The sequence below is a fragment of the Ambystoma mexicanum genome, chromosome 3q (genome assembly GCF_040938575.1).
Source record: "Ambystoma mexicanum isolate Mex_15411 chromosome 3q, UKY_AmexF1_1, whole genome shotgun sequence".
In the NCBI taxonomy this organism is placed as follows: Eukaryota; Metazoa; Chordata; class Amphibia; order Caudata; family Ambystomatidae; genus Ambystoma; species Ambystoma mexicanum.
This window is the reverse complement of record NC_090926.1, coordinates 1,080,183,358-1,080,204,799: the sequence shown is the minus strand read 5'-3', so window position 1 is coordinate 1,080,204,799 and position 21,442 is coordinate 1,080,183,358. Positions and strand designations below refer to the sequence as shown.

The 21,442-nt window shown below is 46.6% G+C and overlaps 1 protein-coding gene across 2 annotated transcripts in view; it reads right to left on the bottom strand.

The window, feature by feature from the left end:
• LOC138583263 (zinc finger protein 1 homolog) overlaps window positions 1-21,442 on the bottom strand; it is a 371,722-nt gene that overhangs the window by 116,807 nt on the left and 233,473 nt on the right. The gene's annotated exons all lie outside the window — the stretch shown is intronic.

The following is a 21,442-nucleotide window of genomic DNA, read 5'->3' as shown; positions in this document are numbered from 1 at the left end:
AGTGTCTGCCTTTCTAGCTGTAAGCAAGGAGTGTCTCATAGTCCTTGTGGTTTTAAGTGCCCCAAACCTCCTGTATGCGTGGCCTTTCTTGACAGGATGCAAATCACCTACTTATACTTGTTATATTTTCTACATCTCAACCTCATTACTGGGGCGCCAGACCAGATTCCATGCAATATAAGGTTCCTAGCAGGATTGTGCTAGGCCTAGGGGTTGTTAAATGCAACATCTTGTTGGGCAGCCAGAGACCTTCTAGACTTTGCTTATCCACCAATTCATGAGCATGACCAGTATTCCAGCTCCGGACCAGCACTCTATCATCTCATTCTCTGCACCCCTACATTCCTTCTCACTCATCTCCCTTCTCTCCAACTGTGCCCATCTCTCTCTTTCCTCCTTGACGATTTGCGTTGCTCTAGTCTGGCCCCCTATATCTTGTGCTATTACTGTTCCACTTTCTCTCGTCTCCTCTTATTATCCTCCTCAATTTTATTTCCTCTCTGCATCTCATGTGTCACCTCCTCAGCTATCCCTTGGTGCCTTTCTCCTCTCACCACCTTTGTTCCTCCTGGTTACTCTGTCGCCACTTCCTCTCGTCCCCATGTTACTACTTTCTAGCTCCCTCCTCCTTTTGCCACCATTCCTCTCTTCCACTACATTTCTCTGTCAAACCCTCATCTCTTTTATTTCCTACCCATCTCCTATTCTTAGATATGTTCTCTTTGCCACCTACTCTTAATATCTCTCGGCACCTCTCAACTTTTCAGTACTCTCCTTCTCATCCCCAACCTGCTCCTATCCTCCTTGCCATACTGGTGCACCATATCCCACCCCTTCCCACACTATCCCAGCTGTGCGTCCATTATAAATCAGCATATGAATTGGCTGACACATAAAGGAACAACAATTGTATTCCCTATGCAAATCATGGCAGGTCCTAAGCCCTCAACATGGATACCTTCTGTTGTCTGACAACAGATTGAGGTCCAGTGGGCAAGTGTTAGCTGTAATCATATTTTCCAGATTTGGTTGTGTCCGAGGACTCCAGCTCCATGAGCTATCTGACTGTTGCAGGTGAGAGGTGGGCATGCTATTGAAGTCTCTCCATGAACTAGTTCTTGATGCCACCTGTCTTGTGCTTGTAGAAGCGTGTGGCATTAGACCCACGGCTTGGTGACCCCAGAGACTCACATTGTTCATAAAGCACAGGCCAAAATCTCTCTACTGGGATTTGCAAAGGTTAAATGTATCTTACCAGCAAAACAAAGGACATCTGCAGGTTTAGCCGCCCCAACCACCCCAGCAATTTTAACAGGGTTTTCTTTATGGATCTCATGCAAAAGAGACACAAAAGAGAAATAACCGAGTTTGTCTGTTGCAGAGTAGTGACCATTTTTTTTAAAACACTGTTTAACAACAGGCAGACATGTTACAATGTGCAGCAGTTACACTCAATTACGTTTTTAGTACAATACACATGAGCTTGGCATTGGATATCTATTCCCAACTTTTATTTAATTTGCACAGATAGTCACATTACATTGCTTTTGATTACATTGCTTATTATTATGTTAATTTTGTTCATCTTCATAACATAACTGTCAGACTTCGCCCGTGGAGTCTATGGAGGACTTGGCGTTTGTGGTCCCCGTTCTAGTCCTCACCTAAGATGGCGGCCTAAGCTATAAATTATGACCACGCCCCCTCTTCGCTGCGTTGTACCTGTTCCCTGTTTGAACGCCGTCAACGCTGTGTGCAACTTGAGCCTTCTGTACTGGATCACGTTCCAAGCTACCTTTTTCCTTCTCTGTTATGTTTTCCCTGTTTGCCAGCTCTCTCGCTCCTTCCCGCTCGACGCTGTCAGCGTACTCCACCTTTTGCCTTCTCCATTGTTTTTCCCTGTTTTTTAGCTTTCTCCCTCCTTCCCGCTCGATGCTCTCGGCATCCACTACCTTTTTCTACTTTAATTTCCCTGACGTTCTTGGTCAGGTTCTGTATTCTGCCTTTCTTTCTATCCTAGAATTTCCCGGAAGATCGTTCCTTTGGACGTTCCTTGTTTAGGTTCCGGTCACATCCAGGTAGCACTTCCAGTTACCGCTTATTCTTCCCTTTCGGTCTTCAAACCACGGTAGGTGTATTCCGGTTTTCTCTCGGATTCGGGCGTTTCCATTCTCCTCTTACCTTTCGCTGTTGCTTATCTTACTTCTGTTACACTGCTTCCGGTATCTTTCTCTCCAGTTCTAGTCGCTCCTATCTTCTCCTTGTATTTCTCCTTCCTTTTTTGTTTGCCCCTTTTATCTACATTTGGATTTTGCCTTAAGTTAGCCTACTATTCCTGGGTCCTGTTTCACCTTATTGGACTTCGGATCCCATCTGCTGCCTGCAGTACACCCTGCTTCCCTGGATTGCTTTCAAGACAACAGACAAGAACTGTGATGGTCCAGCTAAACTCTCCTCATAGCAGATTACCCAGGGTTTTTTGGTGCCCAAGAGGCTTTTTCCCTGGAACATTGGGGGTTTAGCTCCTTGGGGTTCACCTCTGATAGGTTACACTTCCTGTGAAGGTGGCCTCTGGGGCAGCTAGACCCTACTTACACGACAAGAAAAAGAAGTTAAAAAAAAGACGACCGGAAGTCGTGCAGGAGGACACCTACCAGTTCCAAGGACAGTTTTTCCGAAAGTATAGGTGAGGAGGAGTTTGGGGTGGTTGGACCCTCATCTGACAATAACACAGTTACATTTAACATTTCGTCTTGTTCTTCGTCCCTCTGTCTTTTATCCGCTAAGTATTGCCTGAACCCGCCCCAAATATCTTTCGGGAGGCATTTCATTGGCAGCAGAGTATACATCTTTGTTATTGTTCGCCCAGGTCATGTCTCTCACCCAGTCCCCTAACACAGGGGGTTCCTTGCTTTTCCAACGCATTAATTTCACTCATTTTGCTAATAAACTCAGATTAAGAAATTTGCGTTGGATGGGGTTCATCTTGGTCACAATGCCCAGTACACAAGAACCCAGGTTCCATTATGTAGGGTGGTCCGACATCCTGTCTAGTGCCTCACAAATGTCAGCCCAGTAACCCGCAAGCCTTGTACATGACCACATTATACGGAATATGCTAGCTTCTTCACTCCCACATCTAGGACCTTCTCCCGATACTGTGTTATTAAGTCGGGGGGGTGGAGTTACATGATATGCTTTTTGTCAACCCACATAATCGCGACCAGCTGCGTCTGCAAGGGTGGTTCCCAGATCATGTTCGCACTCTCCTTTAACATTCAGGGTTTGGGTTACTCTGATCGATAGGGAGATTTTGTAAAGTATGGAGGCCGATTTCCTCGTCGTGCTTGGGGAGAGTACATATCCCAGGCTAAGTTGTAACAGAGGCTCTTCTGGGAAGCTGTCCCACACATTGGCCATTTCCGAATGCAGCCTGAGGTATTGTAGCCTTTGGAGTGGACTGTCCCCCACAATCGCTTTGGTCTTGTCCCAGCTAATGAAATGTTTATCAACAAATACATCTCCAAAGATGTTTATGCCTCTTTCTCTCCAGTGTGTGGTTAATGTCACATCTTGCATCAGGGGTAGGCAAGGCGCGTCCCATATAGTCATACCGAGATGGTACAACAGAGTATCTTTAGGGCTACCCGCTAGTCTATCCCACGTTCTACATGTCACTAGTGTTGGGTTCATGGAGTTATCATTTCGCCGTCCCCTTGCAGCCAGCTTGTGTAGAAGCCTTGTAGGACCCCCCTCGTTTGTTTTTTAATTGCTGCTTGTGGTGCTCCATGGCCCCCCTCTGTCCAGTATATTGCGTAATAGGCCTGCGCAGTGAGGAAGTAGAGTTCAAAGTCGGGGCGACCAATACACCCTTCTTATATGGTTCAGTAAGCCGTTTCCAACTCACTCTTAATTGTTCTTTCCATATAAAGGCCGAACATGCTCCCTGAATTTTGGTTAGAAAGGATCTCCCCGGCCACACTTGTATTGTGCTGAATAAATAAAACAGCTTTGGGAGTATGATCATCTTGATCAGTGCTAGACGTCCCATTTGTGAGATCGGTAGGTGATTCCACCGGGTGAGTTTGGCACAGAGTGCTTCGGCAAGTTCCCTGTAGTTAAGCAGTTAGTTGTGGTGTACGTGCTATATCTACACCCAAATATTTCACTTTTTGGGGTGCCCATTTGAGTCTGAGCAAGTCTGCAGGGAATTTAGTCGCCTCTGTTAGAGGGATAACCTTGGATTTAGCAGCATTTAACCTAATACTAGAATATTCCCCAAACACTATCACAGCTTGCAGAATTTTTGTCATATGCCTCTCTGGGTTCCTGATGTATAACATAATATCATCAGCGTAGAGAGTAATACGCTCAATTTAGCCAGCCAATGGGTATCCCCGCTCCACTGTATCTCGCCCTCAACAAGTCAGCAAGCGGCTCAATCATTAGAGTGAACAACACTGGAGATAGCGGCGAACCTTGCCTGGTGCCTCCGGCCAGCTCCAGTATCGACGATAACCCCGCATTTACGCATACCCTTGCGTAGGGTTGTGTGTAAAGTATACAGACCCATTTTATGAAGTTAAGTCCATAGTTCTCGAGGACCCTGAATAGAAAAGGCCAGCATACAGTGTCAAAGGCCTATTGCATGTCCAAGGCCATTGCTATCCCCTCAGTATCTCTCAGGATTTTTGCCATGATATTATAGCATTGGCGGATGTTGGTTGCTGGTGACCTGCCCTGTACAAAACCTGCTTGGTCTTCTGGACCATATGTGGCATTATAGGGTCGAGCTGAGTGGATAGAATCTTTGTGAATACTTTCACGTCCGTGTTTATGAGATACAGAGAGCAATAGGAGTCACAGTCCTCAGGTTGTTTCCCGGGTTTGAGTAGCAGAGTTATGACTGCTTCGCGTGTGGAGTCCGGAAATTTCCCCAGATATAGCGCCTCAGTCCATACCACATGGAGATGGGGAGCTAATATTTCGATGAATTATTTATAGAATTCCCTTCCAAGGCCATCGTGCCCAGTGCTTTCCTGTCTGGTAGGGCCTTTATGGCCTCCTTTATTTGACTCAATGTCAGAGGGGTGTCTAGGTCATCTCTGGCTTCACCAGACAAAAGAGTAGTCGGTATCTTAGATAAGTAGCTATTTCTTCGTTCGTAGCTGTGCTTTGGAGTGAATACAATGTAGCATAGAAGTCAAAGAAAACCTTGCTAACTTCTTCTTGACCCATTACAACAACTCTGTCTACCCTTGATATACACAGTATATTCGTGGTTCCCTTTTTACCCCGAACCATCTGTGCTAGCAGTTTGCCTAGTCTTTCTTGTTCGCCATATCTCCGTGCAGCCGCTGGTCTATCGAAGTAGCGTATTTCACGGTCTGCTGCGGCCCAGAAATCATCTAGGTGTGTTTTGATTGCAGTTGCTGTCTGCGCCAATGGAACGGTTGCATACTGCTCCTGGAGTGTGGCTATCTCTCCCGCTCTTCTCTCCAGTTCCCTCCGGATGTCCTCAAGTACCCCCAGTTCAGTGGACATGGCGATGCCCCTTATATAGGCCTTGGATGCTTTCCATAATACTGCTTGACTAGTGACAGACCCGTCATTGTGTCCAAAGAATTTGTTGACATGTTGCGCCAGGCTAGTTTTGTATACTGGCTCAGTCAATGCTGCAGCCTTAAATCGCCATGGAGCTCTTTGTGAGGTTACCTCTGGTATAGTCAGTTTAAGTAATATCGGTGAGTGGTTAGATAATGTTCTTGGAAGTAATGTAGCCTTCGATGTCCAGCCTAATACCCTCTGAGATACCAACCATAGATCGATCATAGAATGAATGGCATGGACTGACGAATTGAAGGTGTAAGCTTGTTGTGGTCCATGCAGTGCTCGCCAGGTGTCTGTTAGGCATAGATCTGCCATGCGTATACATATTTCACAAGCTACACCCGTTAGGGATCTAGGGGTACTCAATGTCCTGTCCAGGTCCAGATCTAATATGGTGTTAAAATCCCCCCCACAGATGATTTGGGCCGTTGGGTATTTAGCACATTTCTGGAAGATCTCGGTATAGTACTCCGGGTCATCTACATTGGGGCTGTATATGTTTCAAATCAGCAAGATTTCAGTGTCGCATAATTTGCAGTACACTATCACATATCTGCTATTAGGGTTGCTGTCCGTTGCCAAGTGAGTAAATGGTAGTGTTCTGTGCACCAGTATCATGACCCTCCGGGCTCTGGACGAGTAGGATGTGTAAAAGCAGTGGGCTCCCCACCCCGGTGTGAGGTTACTTGCTTGATTCCCTAATAAATGCGTTTCCTGAAGGAATAATATACTTGCGCCTAGTCTGTTAACATACGCCATCACTTTACGTGTTTTCGCCGGCATTCCCATACCGCTGACATTCCAGCTCATGAGTGTTATCTCTCCTGGGTTCACATTAGCCATTCAGTCTGCTTTTCTCTACCCCTGTCTTCATATTCCAATGTGTAATTATACTGTTACGATAATATAATGTTATCTGTCTGTGCAATATTTTAACTTTAACACCACAACCGTTTTTCCTTTCCCCCTCCCTCACCCTCATAGTTCCCTGAACTTCAACTATGCAGTTTCACACCCCCCTCCCTCCTCTTACCCCATTAACTAATGTATACACTGGCATGTGGGGGGTCACCTTGGTGGCGGCCTGTGCCAGGCGTCAATGCTTGTAACCTCTTTTCCGATGCTTTTGGTCTTATTTATTTTGCTATCTCTCACAATGAATTGTGTCAATCGCCATGTTGCAACAAAACATTTCAACAATGTACCAATGCGGGAGGTGCCCTTTGTACATTTTGCGTTTGTCTGTACTAGGCGCTATGATAGGCCGGTCATTGACAAATATACGTTGCGTCGCCATGTCATCTCACTCTTTGGTTTCATCCCCTTCGGAGGACTGCTTGTCGGGTAAAGGAATGTTTGTTTCAATGACTGCTTCTTCGGGAAAGGTAAAAAAAATAGGTCTTATTGTTATGTTGCAAGCGCAGTCTGGCTGGATATAACATTGCATATGGTATCTTTCGCTCCCAGGAAAGTCTGTAGTACTTGATGCACTGCAAGGGTGTATTCCGGGAATATGCGTACATTAGACCCGAGTTTCAGTTCATGTTTGTCTCTGGCTGCCCGTAACACCAGGTCTCTGTCCCTGTAGTTCATGAGTTTGGCTATTATTGGCCTGGTTTAGGGCGTGGAGCAAGAGACCTGTGTGCCCGTTCCAACACAAACATTGCCGACCATCCAGGTTCTCCCAGTAGTTCCCCGAGTAGTTCTTCGACAGCCAGTTCCATCAGGCCCTTGAGCGCATCCTCGGGAACTCCTACTATGTGTATGTTGTTCGCTTTTAGGTATTCACATTTCAGTTTGACTGTGCCCAGGTCTTTGGCCATGCTGGTGACTGAATTCTGTAATGCTTGAAGCCAAGAAGCCAAGGTCTTATCAGGTTGGAGTGAGCAGACATTGGATACAAATCGTGTGAAAGAATGAAACTTCTGTTCAGGAGGCATGATCAAAACAAGGAAGACATCAGAGATCTATTAGAAAATATTATTTTTAATACACAAGAGGCTCGATTTTGTGGTCTTCAGTCACGTGGAGGGAAAAAGTTGGACAAACGTGATGGTCACACCTACACATGAGGGCAGAGCGTGCCTTCACTCCCCTGAATTTTCCAGAGCAAAGATCACTCCCAAGGACAAGTTCAAAGCCCTAATGGACAGCAGACCACTGAGGTGATGATGGATGAATATGCTAATTGATGGGAAGTCAAAGACTAGCTCACCAGCACCTGGCAGCCCAGTCTGCGTGCTGCTAGATGTAGGTAGAAAAGTACTGACGGAGGTTAGAGTGCCAACCAATGGTAGAGGACCGTATGATTTTGGGTCCTATAGTTTGTGGAGCCAATGGGACGTTGTGTATTCAGTGACGTTCGTAGTGATCTGTTTTAGAGGAGGGCTTAGTTGCCCCACCTGATGTTAAGAGACAAAGCACTTTATTTCCCTGCCTTAGATGAGTATGGATTGTATACCTATTTATTTATATAGATTTGTAGAGCACACTGCAGCCCGTGGGCATCGAAGCTCTATAAAGTGAGCATAAGGAGGCTTGATTCAGGGTTACATAAGCTGCTGCCCAAAAGTTTGCTTACTGGCGAGTACAAGATACAGGCAATGACAGTTGATACAGAAAGGTTACATGGAACGCGAATACAGAGTGTACACAGTTTTTAGACATAAAGCCTAGTTTTGATGGTCTTGTGAAAGGCAGCATGAGAGTCAATGGTCCTTACATGCAGGGGGCGGGGGTGTTCCAGCAGCCAGGGTAGAGAAGCTGCTGCCACCAGCGCAGCTTTTACATGATTTAGGAATAGTTAATCTATTGAGGTAGGGGGTCCTGGTGGGTCTAGAGCCGAGGGGCTTGGAGATTCTTTGCGCCCAGTTAGGGGTGCTAAGTCGTGAAGACACTTGTGGGTCAGTGCAAGATGATCTTTTCTTTGACTGGTAACCAGTGGACCTGCCTTCTGAGTCCTGAGAGGTGTTCCTTGCGAGAGAGTCCTGTGGCGGCCCTAAGGGCATTGTTTTGAGCGATTTGGAGTTTGGCCATGTTTTTTTCTGATGTTCCTAGGAGGAGTGCATTACAATAGTCCAGTCTAGAGCCAATTATGGCCCTGGCGATGGTGAGGCAGTTCTCTTTGGAGAGGAAAGGCCTAACCGCGTTGATGAGTTTCGCATGGTATGTTGATGACAATGTGATGGCAGTTACCTGCCTGTTCATGGACAGGTTGGGTTCATGGTACACACCCAGGGTTTTAATAGCTTGCAAGACAGTGGTGGGGATGGTGTCGATGGTGAAGGAGCTGTATTGTTTGTCCAACTTGCCCAAGGTGGACGAGGATCCAATCAGCAGAAGTTTGGTTTTCTCGCTGTTGAGGCACAACCAGTTTTCTGCCATCCAGGATTTGATGGTAGCGTAGATGGAGTTGAGGGTGTTCAAATCCGTCAAGTAATCAACCTAGATGGGAATGAGCACATGGGTATCATCAGCATTGTTGGTGTACGAGATGCCCAAGGTGTCCAGGATTTTAAACAAGGGCCTCGTGAAGAGGCTGTAGATGGTGGGAACAATACATGAGCCCTGTGGGACCCTACATTTAATGATGCTGGGAGTGGCACAGGAAGAATCAGAAAAGCCCTTCATCGCTCTGTCCTGTAGGAACGACGTTATCCAGTTTCAAGCCTTTGGTGAGAAGTTGGCTGCAGTGGATAAGTGATGGCAGAGTGTCTTGTGGTCTACCAGATCAAAAGCAGCTGATAGGTCAAGCAGGAGGAAGAGCGCAGGTTTGCCTGCGTCTCTGTGGTCATCCATTTGATTTGTTAGGTCAAGGAGTGCCGTTTTGGTGCCATGTCTTGGCTGGAACCCAGACTTGACGGAGACCGAGAAGGTGGCGATCTTCCAGGAATTTCTGAACCTGCTTGTAGGCTGCTTTGTCCAGGATTTTTAGCAGGAAGGGGACAGTGGTAATGGGTCTGTAGTTTCCCGGGACCGATGGGTCAAGTGTAGGTTTTTTAAGGAGAGGACGAACCCAGGCTTCCTTAAGTCCAGTTGGGACGTGACCAGTTTGGAAGGAGGCGTTGATGAACCCTGTGATGATAGGGGAAAGGGAAGGGGCACAGTCCTTGATGACCTGGGCTGGGCAGACGTCCCCTTTGCAGTTGGACGGTTTAATGGACCTGACGAGGGTGGTGACTTCAGGCACGGTCATGTTCTTGAATTCAAACTGGGGGGGTCTGCAAGGGTCAGTGGCAGCTAATGGGAGGTCATAGATGTCAGTGATGATTTTGTTAGTGCTTTTTGATGGGCAAGGATTTTAGAGTGCAAGGTGTCCAGCTTGTCCAGCATGGCGCCTTGAATTTTATTGCACCAGGCTTCATCCTTTACGAGGGATGCAAGTGGGGCAGCAGGGGTCTCCAGCTCTCTGAAGATGCTGAAGATTTCTTTAGTCCCTGATTTAGCATCAGCTATTCTTGTGTTGAGGGATAGGGCTTTGGCTTTGGTGATAGAAATTTTGTAGTCTTTGGATAGGGCCTTTAAGGCGGCTTTGGGGGTCTCGGTCGGGTTGTTATTCTAGGTGGAAAGTGCCACCCTTTTTTTGGAGCGTAGCTGGGAGAGCTCCTGAGAGAACCAGGCATTGGCATGCTTCACCTTTTTTAGCTTTTGTTTGGGTGAGTGGTGCAGCAGTATCAACTGCTTGGGTGATAAAGTGTTTGAAGGCATTAGCAAGTTCCTCTGGGTCATTGGAGAAAGGGGCAGTAATGTAGGCACCATGAGGGGTTGGGAAAGATTCTCCATGGTAAGCTGCCAAGCACTTCTTGAAAGTGCCTCAGGGAGAGGGATAGTGGGTTTGGAAGGGCCTTTGGCTGTGGCAATATTAAATCTGATGTTGTGGTGGTCGGACTTTGGAACGGGAGTGAACTTGGTGTCAAGAAGGGAACAGTTATGGTGTGATATCCAGTATAAAGTCTGGCCTTTAATATGGGTGGGCTCAACAATGGCTTGAGAAAACCCAAGGGTGGAGAGCGCTTTGTTGAGAGCGGTGGCATGGGAGTCAGTAGGGTCGTGGAGCCCTTAGTTGAGGTCACTCAGAAGTAGAACTTTGGAGGTGGTTTTAAAGTTGTCTGAGAGCGAGTGGAAGAGGGCTTCATGGAAGTCAGAGGTGGGGCAAGTGGGGCGGTAGATGACGTGGAAAGCAATGGTGGAGTTGTGGGAGAGCTTGAGTTTGAGGCCAAGTAGTCAGATTTAGGACCAAGGTCCCCTATAATCCTCCTAAGTGGGAGGGTCTCCTTAGCAATGACAGCAGCCCCCCAGCCTCTGTGTGAGGACAAGTCTTGTCTATGGATGGTGAAGCCATCAGGAATGGCGAGGGAGAGGGCAGGGCCAGATGTATCACTGAGCCAAGTCTCACTAAGGAAAAGAAGGTCGAGGTTATCCTTGGTGATTAGGTCGTGCGCGTCTAGAGCATGAGCCGGAAGGGAGCGGGAGTTGATCAGGGCACACTAAAGTGGGATATCTGCCTCGGGGAGCATGGTGGTAGTAGCAGGGGTAATGGTCTTGTATTGGGCTGGTGAAGGGACACAGGGTACAGATGCATCAACATTGGAATCAGTAACACAAGGAATATTGGCATCAACATGAATATGTGGCATGGCAGAAATAACATCTTGATGTGGCACATTAGCAATAGTGTTGATAAAATGCAAGGTGGCAGGGGCGGGTATACCTGGCAGGATAGTAGTTGCATTGACATAAAGTAGGGAAGCAATGACACAAGGTGCAAAGGCATCAACATTGGAATCAGTACCACAGTGAATAGTGGCGTCAACATAGATATGTGATATGGCAGTGGTAACAACTTGATGTGGCACAGTAACAGCGCATCGTGGTAGTTCGTATCCCAGGGCACTCTCGGACAGTGGGGCCATCGATGGTAGCGTGATCCTGTGGTTGGCTTATGGCACCCCACGTGGTATTGAGGTTGGATAAGGTATGCGATTCGGTGGCAGGTCGCACGCTAATGTGGGGACAGAGTCCTTGGATTGCGAGTGCGAGTGCATCTTGAGGCTGGGGATGGGTTGGCAGACCTCTGCATGGGTGGATGCCTGATGCGGCTTCACCGTAGTGGTCAGGGAAGTGAGTGGGGCGATGGTGGTGACTGGAGGATGCATGCGGGTGTCGGGCGGGAGTTCGCTGGTTGTGGCAGTAGTCTTTCTCCCAGCCGCGCCATCCTGCAGGTTAGGTTAGGGGGGGAAGTAGAGGGCGGGGAAGTATGCAGTGCGGGAACACAGGCGAGCGTTCCTTCTCGTTGCGTGAGTCAGGCAATTCGGAATAGGGGTGCACAGGGGTACATGACCCTTACCTTTGATCACAAGAGCATCCGTACCGGCGGTCGGCCTTGTCGAGCAGCGGAGAGCTGCAGAGAGAGGCTCCGTCCTTGTCCCTTGGCCTACTCCCTGATGCGGCTTTGCCTGGCGGTTACTTGGCCTCTTATTTATGTCGGAAGAGGCGGGAACAGCACACTGATGCAGCCTATAAGGCTGGTCTGTGCTGTGGCTTGTTGCTATAGTAATGGCCGCCTCCATTTTGGGTGAGGATCAAACTGGTCGGGGGTGCAGTATCCCTGATACTGTATGCTTCCTTGTGGGGTCTGCAAATCAGCTGGTCCTGGGTGCGTGGAGTTGTTCCTCGCAGCGGAGCTGCAGAGAGAGGCTCCGGCTCTGTCCCTTGGCCTTCTCTCCGATGCGGCTTCAATATTCCTTTAGACCCTATCACACTGGCCATTAGGTTTAGAGGCTCCGGCCCTGTCCCTTGGCCACCTCTCCGATGCGGCTTCAATATTCCTTTAGACCCTATCACACTTGCCACGTAGGATGACTCTAGTAATACATAGGTTGATGTCACCTATGATGATTTTTTGCTATAAAAGAATGCTTTTTTTCTAGATGCGCTGAGAGTTTATGCTGAGACGTCCTTTGATGCCCATTGTACTCCCTGTTTTAGATAATAGATATTAAAACAGTTATCCTTTTGCCAACTACCTGAGACGTTTCGATTATTGATGTTTGAGTAACTTCTGCATCCATACCTTGAAAGCTTATAGGGGAATACAGATGTCATGCATGGCAGGCAAGTTACCTCGGGACCTGGAACACTGTCTTCACACAGAACCGGTTATGCCCATAGAACTGCTAAGCCTTTCGATTCTAAATGGAGGTTGTTTGATATCTTGCCTGGAAAACGACGTTTGCATTATTCACGTCTTTGAATTCACGCGATTAGGGATTGCCACGTGTGTTACTGCATTACGTTCATATGCAGCGTGGGGACGTCACTCGATACTTCTGATTGAACCATCATGGTGTCTGGTAGCTGAAACTTTGATCTGCGTCCTCGCATCTCTTCAGCAACTTCTTTGGCTTTCCTCCTGCGTGTTATTTCCACATGCGAACTCCTGGAGCTGTATTCAAGAAGTTACAGCAGCTTTTCTTGTTCACGTGTATCTTTCTACACGCTACTTTCGGCAGCCATCTACTAAAAGACCAACGGACGGCTTTTCCTTCACACGAGAGTTCTGGCAGTCCCGTCTGCGTGTACTTCTGTCACGTGTAAAAACACACACTGGTTCCTGAATTCTTCCAAGCGCAGCTGCCCTGGCTGCATGTACTTTTGTCGCGTGTAATAACACACGCGGGTTCCTGAAATCTTCACGTGTGGCTTTCCTGGCTGCATATAAGTTTGTCGCGTGTAAAACACCACGCGGTTTCCTGAACTCTTCAAGCACGGCTGTCCTGGCTGCGTGTACTTGGTCGCGTGTAAAAGCACATGAGGGTTCTTGAACTCTTAAACGTGCGGCTTCCCGGCTACGTGTAGATTGTTCGCGTGTAAAACACACGCGGTGTCTAACGTGCTGTTTCCTGGCTGGGTGTACCATTGCAGGTGTAATTCCACACACATGTTTTGCGACGCTTTTGATTTAATCCCTGTCACCTGTGATGAGATAACAGGTGGATTTCAACTCATTATTTCTATTCTATGTGGGAAAGGAAGTACTGCCGACTACTGTTTATTTGAAGGTGATTGTGCACTGTACTTTGGACGCTATCCTGTGGTGCACCAACCCGGTATCTAGCGTGAGCCTCGTGCCGTTCGGGATATGTTTCCCCTAATAACATTTCCTCCTTTGTCGTTTCCTTATTTGGATTTCTTCAGAGACTTGTTGGCAGAGCCTCCAGTTCAGAATCTACAGGTTAGTGTTGTACTAGGTGCTATTGCTGTACTATTAGTTAGAGTTAATGTTGGGACACTTCCTTATTATACTTTATTGTATCCTAGGTTGACTTCCAATGATGTTCCCATGCCCTTTCCAGTGATCCCTCTCTCTGCCTGTTTTATTAGTCAGAGAGGTGTATCATTTGGAAGGTCTGTTTTGACTTCACAACTGTCAAGCCGTTTGCTTCATCAAGGATCCGGAAGAGCCCTACCAATTGTATCCTTTATGGTTATACCTGTATCCTTTTTCATAAGATACTGGGGTGATTTATGACAGAATAAGAAGCCATGGAGGGTACGGATCTGTTAGCGGTCTTGACTCAGATAATCACTGATTTGAGAAACTAAATGATTACGGCACAGGGCACCTTCCGTCATCGCATGGATGTTATGCAAGACGCCATGCATGCCTCTCCTCACAGAGCGCAGGCTCCAGTAGCCACGGCATCTGCATCTGGAACACCGGCACCACAACGAGAAGCCGTTCAAGTGGTTATGCCAACACAGTTTACTCTGGCTCCTCCAGAAAGGTTCATTGGTGATCCTAAAACCTATAGAACCTTTGTCAATCAGTGCCGACTCCATTTCCTTTGCCGGCCTAATTTGTTTCCCGATCTAACTACAAAGGCAGCATTCGTACTTTCTCATTTGGGAGTACTGCTGCTGCTTGGGCTAATCCTTTATTGGAGACAAATAGCCCCTTGCTTTACGATTGCGACGACCTTCTGGCAGCCATCAGTAAGGTCTTTGATATGCGTTATGCCACTCAAACCATAGATTTGAAGTTGCTTAGTCTACAACAGAGTAGTCAAACCTTATTGGCATATATAGCCAGATTTAACCAATTATCAGCTGAGACCCAATGGCCTGAAGATAAGAAAACGGCTGTTTTCTACAAGGGTCTTTCGGAAGAATTAAAAGACGTGTTGTCTACCGTTCTTGTAGTCCCTACGGGGTTCTCAGAACTTTGACCTAATTCTGCAAATCGACGCTCGATGAAATGCTCGAAAAGGGGAGAAAAAACCTTTCTTGCAAGCATCTGTTCGTACGGATGTACCGGCAGCTCCCTCCAATGAGCCTGAACCAACGCAGATTGGAACTGTGAGAGGTCGATTGTCTAACGCAGAGAGAACCGAAGAAAAAACAATTTATGCATGTATTGCGGTTCATCTGAGCATTTACTGGCTGCATGTCCCAAGAAACCAGTCAAGCATTCGGGAAATGCCAAAACTCGACATTAGCAGGAGTCCCTGTGTCGAGTGTTACATGGGACTCCCATACAATTCCGGCATTTGCGCCTATAGCTGTGGAGGGGACGTTACATTTTGCAGACCAAGAATTACTTTCCAGAACTATGGTTGATTCCGGAGCTGCGAATAATGACATTGAAATCACATATGCTAAGAAATGTTTTATACCCCCGATAACCTGAAACAGTGAGCACTGTGGATGGGTCAGTATTGACTTCAGGTATGGTAACTAAAGAGACTGTACCTATTCGAATGATTTTACCAAATGGTCATTCAGAGGAGATGATTTTTGATGTAATTGCAGCTCCTCATTACAACCTATTGCTTGGTCTTGCCTGGCTGACTCTCCATAATCTGACTATTGACTGGGTTACGGGACTGAATCAGTATCCATCTGTTTATTGTAATGAACATTGTTTTACAAGTCAGGTGGTGTCAACTAAATCACATATATTGGCCTCTATGGAGGGAGTTTCATCTATTATCAGTGCTATACATCAGAGTGGTACACATATACCATGTAAGTATACGGAGTATGCAGATGTTTTTGACAAAGGCTAGGCAGAACAGCTGCCTCCACGTAGACAGTATGAATGTCTGATTGAACTGATTCCTGGAGGCAAAATCCCTACTAGTCGAGTTTATTATTTAACTTCCAAAGAAGATGTAGTCTTGAAAGAGTACATAGATAAAGCTCTCGATATGGGGTTCATACGGCCATCTCAATCGCCTGCTGCCTCTCCATTATTTTTTGTTCCGAAAAAAGAAGGAGATCTAAGGCCCTGCATAGATTACAGGGCTCTTAATGACATCACCATAAAGAACCAGTATCCATTACCATTAATTAATGTGTTGTTAGATCAGCTAGGTACTTCCATATACTTTTCTGAATTGGATTTACAAGGCACATACAATCTGGTCCGCATTCGTGAGGGCGATGAGTGGAAAACCGCTTTTAAGACGCGGTACGGCCTTTTTGAATATCTTGTGATGCCTTTTGGCCTTTGTAACGCTCCCGCCACATTTCAGTTCTTCATGAATGACATTTTCAGAGACACGATGGACCAGTTCGTGGTGATCTATTCGTTTGATTTATTGATTTATTCATCGTCATTCCGGGAACATGTTAGGCATGTGTCAGCTGTCCTTCAAAGACTCAGAGAGAACAAACTCTTTGTTAAAGCGGAGAACTGTGTCTTTCATACACAAGAAGTTGAATTCTTGGGTTATGATATTACCAACAATGGAGTCCGAATGAGCCGTTCCAAAGTGAAGGCTATACTGAACTGGCCCATTCCACATAATGTCAAGTCTCTACAATCATTCTTAGGTTTTGCAAATTTCTATCACAGGTGTATCCATTCATTTTCTAAGACAGTGTCCCCATTGACAGCCTTAACTAGTTCAAAGGTACCATTCTGTTGGAACCAGAACGCACAAGTATCATTTGAGATGTTAAAAGAAGCATTTACCACTGCACCTGTACTACAACATCCTGATCCCAATTGTCAGTTTATAGTAGAAGCTGATGCTTCCAGTGTCGCTACAGGAGCTGTACTTTTCGCAAGTTTGTGCAGAAACCAAGGAGGAGCATCCAGCCGCTTTCTTTTCTCGTAAGCTTACCCCATACCAACAGAACTATACCGTTACTGAAAGGGAATTGCTTGCAATCAAGGATGCATTCCGGGAATGGCGGCATCATCTTCTTGGGGCCAAACATCAGGTGGTGGTGTACTGTGTTCATCGTAATTTTCAAGTGTTCAAAACTATGAAATGTCTTACAGCTCGACAGGCTAGATTGCATGTGTTTTTTGCTCAATACAATTTCCAAATTACGTATCACCCTGCCAGACAACATGTCAAATCGGATGCTTTATCCCACATCGGTGAAGAGGTGAAGGAAGGACCTCCGGTTCAAAATACGTTGTTGGCAGACCACGTGATATGTAGCTGTTCTGCACAACCTTCCCTAAAACAGGAATTACAGGAATGGGTTGAACCAAATCCACGATTGGTTCAGGAATACAACCTAGACATACACAATGGTTTGCCTTTCACACAAGGGGTGCTTTATCTACCAACAGATACCACTCAGAACAAGGCTCTCAGTTGGGGACACGACTCCATTGTGGCAGCCCATCTGGGACAAAAGAAAACTCTAGAGCTGCTAAAGAGATTGAGTTGGTGGCCTTCCATTACACGAGATGCAATTGATTATGTTTCTGCATGTTCAGTGTGCATCCAATGCAAGAACACTCATGGCAAACCAGTAGGTTTGTTACAGTCTTTACCTGTTCATCACAAACCATGGCATATGATATCAATGGATTTTGTGGTAGAACTGCCAAGGAATAATGGTTACAATACCATATGGGTTGTGGTGGACTACTTTACTTAATTGGCTCTCTTTGTTCCCTGTATTGGGTTACCAACAGCTCCTGTCTTGGCTGATTTATTCATCCAGCATGTGTTTCGTTTTTTTGGTTTACCTTCAGTGGTAATTACCGACAGGGGATCACAATTTGCATCTCGTTTTTGGAGAGCACTGAACTCTGCATTGCTTACTTATGACAGGATGTCCAGTGCTTATCACCCACAAACGGACGGACAGACTGAGAGGGTCAATAGTACTATGGAACAATATCTGCAGTGTTTGTGTCTTCAGTTCCAATCAGACTGGGTAACTGTTCTCCCGGCCACAGAATTTGCTTACAATAATTCCTACCATAGTGCCATGGGTACCTCTCCTTTCTATGCTCTGTATGGGCAACACCCCAGATCCATTCCTTTGGATTCTGGTTTGTCTATGGATACGCCTGCAGCAGGCCGTAATATCAGAGATCTCAAAACTTTACAGGCAAAGGTGAAACAGCAATTGGATCAAGCTAAGAAGCCAAGATAAGATCTATGCTGATGCTCGCAGAGTGCCTGCACCGGTTTAAAAACCAGGAATGTAAGTATGGCTGTCTACTAAGAAATTGCGGATACCTGGTAAAAAGAAACTGTTGCCTAAGTACATTGGGCATTAAGAGGTACTCAACGTGATTAATCCGGATGCTGTCCGTCTGGCATTGCCACAACGATGGCGAGTGCATCCAGTATTTCACGTGTCACTCATCAAACCATGCTCCGATACTACTAGATTGCCTATACGGCCTGTTGCTGTTTTAGTAAAAGCTTCAGATGAATTTGAGGTACAGAAAATTCTGGATTTGAGACTTCGTTCTGGTCAACCATATTATCTGGTGGAATGGAAGGGCTATGGTCCTGAAGATAGATCCTGGGAACCTCTTTCCAATATCTGTGATTAGGGATTGTCACGTGTGTTACTGCATTACAATCATAAGCAGCGTGGGGACGTCGCTCGCTGCTACTGCTCTCTTCAGCAACTTCTTTGGCTTTCCTCCTGCATGTTACTTCCACATGCAAACTCCTGGAGCTTCATTCAAGAAGTTAGGGCAGCTTTTCTTGTTCACGTGTATCTTTCTACATGCTACTTTCGACAGCCGTCTACTAGAAGACCAACGGACGGCTTTTCCTTCACACGCAAGTTCTGGCAGTCCCGTCTGCGTGTACTTCTGTCGTGTGTAAAAACACACACTGGTTCCTGAAATCTTCAAGCGCGGCTGTCCTGGCTGCGTGTAAGTTTGTCGCGTGTAAAGTACCACGCGGTTTCCTGCACTTTTCAAGCATGGCTGTCCTGGCTGTGTGTACTTTGGTTGCGTGCAAAAACACACGCAGTTTTCTGAACGCTTAAACGTGCAGCCTCCCAGCTACGTGTAGATTGTTCACGTGTAAGACACACGCGGTTTCTAACGTGCTGTTTCCTGGCTGGGTGTACCATTGCACGTGTAATTCCACACGAAAGTTTTGCTACGCTTTTGATTTAATCCCTGGCACCTGTGATGAGATAACAGGTGGATTTCAACTCATTATTTCTGTTCTATGTGTGAAAGGAAGTACTGCCGACAACTGTTTAGTTAAAGGTGATTGCGCACTGTACTTTGGACGCTATCCTGTGGTGCACCAACCTGGTCTCTAGCGTGAGCCTCGTGCCGTTCGGGATAAGTTTCCCTTACTAACATTTCCTCCTTTGTCGTTTCCTTATTTGGATTTCTTCAGAGACTTGTTGGCTGAGCCACCAGTTCAGAATCTACAGGTTAGTGTTGTACTAGGTGCTAATGCTGTACTATTAGTTAGAGTTAATGTTGGGACACTTCCTCATTATACTTTATTGTATCCTAGGCTGACTTCCAATGATGTTCCCATACCCTTTCCAGTGATCCCCGTCAAGCCGTTTGCTTCATCAAGGATCCGGAAGAGCACTACCAATTGTATCCTTTATGGTTAACCTGTAACCTTTTTCATACAATACTTGGGTGTTTTATGACAACAGATCCCTCGTTCCTCCCGAAGAAACCCTTGGTTTTGTCCTGTATTGATAGCCGCGTTTTGGCATCCTCCATTATTGAGGGGGCCATCTTCCACAGTGGTTGATGCATTATGGACCCCTACCAGATTAACAATATCTCAACTGGTGAATGGTCAGAGAGGGTCCTTGGATGGATCACACAGGGCTGCACCCGTTTCACCAATGTAGAGGACAGTAACCAGTAGTCTATCCTGCATTATTCATCATGGACTGTCGAATAGTAAGTATGCTCGGCAACCTCAGGATTGCGGTTTCTCCAAATATCCACCAGCTCCACATGAGTAATTAGCTGGGTGACCATGCATGCCACCACGGTCAGACCTTGCCGTTTGGGTCTAGATCGGTCCAAGACACTATCCAGCACCATATTGATGTCCCCTCACCATATTATAGGGATGGCTGTCCCTTTCTTAAGTATCTCGGCTAAGTCTTCATAGAAACCGGGGCCATCTATGTTTGGGCCGTATATGTTAACTTGTGCCAGAAAGCCTCCCCCACACAATCACAACGACCCTGCGGGTCTATACCTTTTTTTTCTTCTTGAAAGCACAGTGTCTGATGTATCAATGCGAGCAGCCCCCAGGCCTGTGTCGAATATTCTGTGTAATACCGTTGACCTCCTCATCTGGGTGCAAACTCCCTGTTTAACTCTGGGCCTATGTCAGTCTAAATATGCGAGAACCTTTCTCGCCTTAATGGGATTATTAAGGCCCCAGACATTCCAGGTCATAAATTATATATCTTCACCTGAATTTGCCAGTGGATCTTTTTATATACACCTGCGATCCCATCAGTAACTCCGGGTAATACACTTGTGCTCAACTAGCAATACATCTGCCAACTTTTTTAACATAATTTCTCCCATCCCTCTCCCCCCACCAACCTCACCCTGTAAACCAGGTGCTCTGCACACCATCCCTTTTCGGCACACCATCCCTTTTTGGAACCTTCAACCCTCCGGTGCCCTCCCCCATCCTGATAGCTCCTGCCCTTCACCCCCAACCTGATGATGCAGCCCCATAACACCAATGGAATACTCCGGGGGTGCACTGCGAACAGCAAAAACTAAAGTATGACGGCCAAGTGGCGCCAGCCCGGTGTTACTCAACATTAGATCTGTGTGCCATTTCGTTATTGTTACATTCAGAAACGTTTGGCCTTGTAAAGGCTCCTGGATCATCCGGTGCGCCCCACTCTCCTTGACCAGGACTACAGTTGTTTCTACACTCCTGTGGCGGGAGAGGAATGGACGCCTCCACATAAGCAATAGCATCTGATGGGTTCTCAAAGAAGTGTGTGCAACCTCCATGTTGTATCCGTAGTGTGGCTGGAAACATAAGGGTATATGGGATATAACTGGCCCTGAGCAGCCTCTTCAACGGATCATATGATCGTCGCTGTATCTGAACCTGGCTGCAAAGTCTGGGTATATATGCACATCGCTGGCTTCATAGCGAAGTGTGCATTGCTCTCTGGATAGCTTCAGGATGAGGTCTCTTTGTCTGTAATTGAGCAGTCTTGCGATTGAACGTGGAGGGACCTCTGGCTTGGGGGATTGGGTGCGAGAGCACGGTGCGCACATTCCACCAAAAAAAATTGAGAAAATGTGACTGAAGCAAAAAGGGCTCCATAAGTCCCTTGCATGACGCTTCTGGTACTCCAACTTTGTGCACATTATTGCGTTGTGACCGTCACTCAAGGCCATTACACTTACCCCAGATCTGTGACAGTTCCAACTGTAGAGTTGCTATGGCTCGGTTGTTCTGGCCCACCGTATCTTCTACTTCTCCAATCCTGGTTTCTGTCTTGTTGATACGGCCAATTTCTTTTTCCAGCTTGGATTTCAGTCAGTCAATTGTCGCCACTATGTTGTCCAGTTTGGCATTGACCGACA